The sequence below is a fragment of the Macrobrachium nipponense genome, chromosome 11, assembly GCF_015104395.2.
Source record: "Macrobrachium nipponense isolate FS-2020 chromosome 11, ASM1510439v2, whole genome shotgun sequence".
Classification (NCBI taxonomy): domain Eukaryota; kingdom Metazoa; phylum Arthropoda; class Malacostraca; order Decapoda; family Palaemonidae; genus Macrobrachium; species Macrobrachium nipponense.
The window spans coordinates 20715067-20718552 of record NC_061087.1 but is presented as its reverse complement, the minus strand read 5'-3'; positions in this window follow the sequence as shown (position 1 = coordinate 20718552).

Below are 3486 nucleotides of genomic sequence, written 5' to 3'. Positions count from 1 at the left end.
ACCATTACAACCTATGTTTATATAACTGAAGCAATATTTATGATCTACAACTGCCATTAAGACAACACTATTTGATTCTTTGTAATTGTAGTATAAACTTCCTGAGTCATGAGGTGCTTTTATTATGACAAGCTTGCCATCTATTGCTCCACAGCATCCAGGAAAATTCCATTCTTTCTGAAAACCATTTGCAATCATTTTCCAATCTGTTGTACCAGGAACCTGAAAAAAGTAAAAATAAAGTTAAATTGTGGTTTCAATTTAAACTAATATATTATAGGGGTGAACGGTAGGTACTAATCCCATTAGTAAGTCCACCACTTTACATTCCCTCCCTTTATATTATAATGGCTCCTAACTTAAATATATACCTATTAAAATACTTTTTTTTTCCAGATCAACAACGATGGCGTACATATTGCAGAAACGGAACACAATGACTCTGTAGTGCAGGATAGTTTAGTACAGGACCCAAAACCTACACCTGCTAGAAAAAAACGAAAGTGATGCAGCTATCTAGTATGGTATCCCAACTGAAAGACATATCTGAAGCTGCTATGACAGATGAAAACGAGTTCGAGGTTTTCGGGAGACACATTGGGCTTCAACTTAAATCTTTGCCAACACTATTGGCACTCGAAGCCCAGGAGCACATTCAACTCTACATAAATAGAGTTCGACGTCAGCATCTGCTAAGCGTAAATGAACCCCAAACAATTAGCAGACCAATCACACCACTTTCATCTGGTGATTCAATGGAAGGAAGACACTATACACCCCAGTCTACTATATCTGACGTACATGTTGAACATAATACGTGTAGCCAGGAGTCTGCAATAATATCGACAGACATAATTACTGAAGCCTTTAATATTGCTAATTATGATAACTGAACATAGATGTAGCAAATCTTTAATTAATAAATGATTTGTGACATATATTTATGATTTATTTACTCTTACCTTGATGACTTCCTTTAATGATTCGTAGATACAATCGCAAACCTCTATCAAAATTTCTGAGTGTGAGTGTTCTTAAACTACATCCAGTAGCAAGAAGGTATAGAACTGCCTGTAATTTGGTTTTTGCCGGAACTGCACTCCTTAAATGGGTATCATTTCGTTGAATTTGTGATTGCACTTTCATCAACAGAAAGTTAAAACATTCTTGACTCATTCGGAATGTTGAGTAGTATTCTCTAGGATCTTCTACTTCTAATTCCTTGAGAAGTGAATTAGTAGCTCCTAGTTGATTTCTTCTCTGAATCCATTTTCGTTCCCATAATCTTTTTCTTTTTGACACACTTATTTCTTCCTCCACTTCCTCTAAAGTAGCTATTGCAATATCTTTTATTAGCCTTTTAGCTTTGCTGCGTTGCATCTTGCGATGCCTTACACTATAATGTACTCTACTTGACTGGTTGTGCGAACGTAATTGATCAGTTTAGTAGGAAAGTAGTAACTAAACTACTCGCCACTTGACTAAATTACTGGCATAGTGTGAACCAGGCTTACGGAGAAAGGTTATGAAACTTTTTGGGGAGAAATGACCTTTCATTTCCACTTATCCAAAGGACCTAAGAACTCCCCTCGTATAAGTACAGCAAAGCAAGAATGGTTTGTTACCGGTTGTTCCTAATAACTATTGCAAAGAGTGCGGGAATGGACCTTTGTATTGGAACACAAGAGAGCTATAAGATATAGACTATTATACTTAAACAGACCTCAAGAATTTTCCACCACTTCCGGGGGCGCAAGTTCCCTAGATGTATACTACTATTGCACCAGCCCCGTTTCTTTTTTTTTTTTTTTTTTTTTTTTTTTTTTTTTTGCCATGCCTTTAAGTTAGGTTAGGTTAGTTCCAAAGAGTTGAGCAATATTAAAAAATCTTGTTTTTCCACGCAGTTAGGCTCATACCTTTGTTATTAAGCCTAGACAAACTATCTTCCTTAAATTCTAAACAATTTTCATATTACTTTTAATTTTTTTTTCAGTTATATATATTCCCAAAACGATTTTCACATTCTTACAGAAGCTTTCTTTCATATTTGAATATGGTATTAGAATATATACATATCTTCTTAGGACTTGTCCAATAGATGTTTTCACTCGTTTATCGAAATTGGCTCTGCTCCCCTGTGTATATATCGTAAACTTTTTCATACTGTTCTGTTCTATTCTTAAATGATTTCCGTCTGACCAGAATAGAAATTGTCACATGACTGACATGGGTTTTAATACACACATCCTTTAATATAACGAGTGTTTTCTTTATGTGATTTGTTCATTGTGTTATTTTGTGGAAGTATCCCATTAACTCTAAACACTAATATTCAAATCATTAAAAATATAAATTTTAACATACTTCCTTTCAAGAGCATTGCATTCACGTAGCACTGAATATACTGATGATGAAATAATTTTGATTAGGGATGCAGACAGCAAAACAAAATATCCTGATACTATATCAGACAATTCATTAAGAACTAGAGACTTTTATCAAAATAAAGAGGGAAACGTACATAGCTAAAAAACAACCTTATGTACAGGGGTGTCAAACTCATGGCCCGCGGGATGGTCATAAGTGGCCCGTGAGGTGCCAAGAGATTTTTCAACTCGAGCTACTATAACTGTTAGAACTGAGGAAAATTTAACTAAAGTTACTAAACTTTTAAAACGAGCATTATAAGTTTTACCTTTCATTCATATGACAATTTATTCATTTCTTTCATATTATAATTGCTGGCAATAAGGGTCTTTTATTGCAAATCTTAATAAATGAGTCAAAAGGAATAAGTAATTACCAAATCTTTGATGACCCTCGAGACCATAACCAAGTGCATAATTGGCCCCCGAAAGGATTTGAGTTTGACACCCCTGCCCTATGATAATATTTTCGGAGATTCAAGTATGCCACATCTTAAGCCTTATGGTTAATTTTTTTTTTTTTTTTTTTTTTTTTTTGTTTTTTTTTGACCGTTATAAATTGAGAATTTTCCATTTTAATAACTGGTTCTGTTATCTCAGCAATTCTATTTATTTCGTCTTTATTTTTGGCCAATTTAATTCATGTCTTTTCGGTTAGTTCCACATGACTATATGAGCACTACTAGCAACGATAAATATCTACTGCATCAGTTTTTACTTACAACGGAATAATCTCTTTCAAATGGCTTCGATTTAAGAAAAGGTAACAATAGACTGATGATATCTGTCCATGATTGAGAAGCCGTATCAGTCCAAACATGGATCTCTTTAGCTGATTAACATCAAATGATCGGGTAGATAAGATAAATCCTCTTCCAAGTCCCGAAACGTGAATTACTTAATAACCACTGAGGTAGATGAGCCGTCCAATAATAATGTAACATTCATAAAAATTCATTTTAAAATTCATGATGGCACTTACCCCTTATGGCATGATCATTTACATTAATATTCCAACAATTATTGTTCCTTTATAATATTATTGCTATTTTTAGGTCTA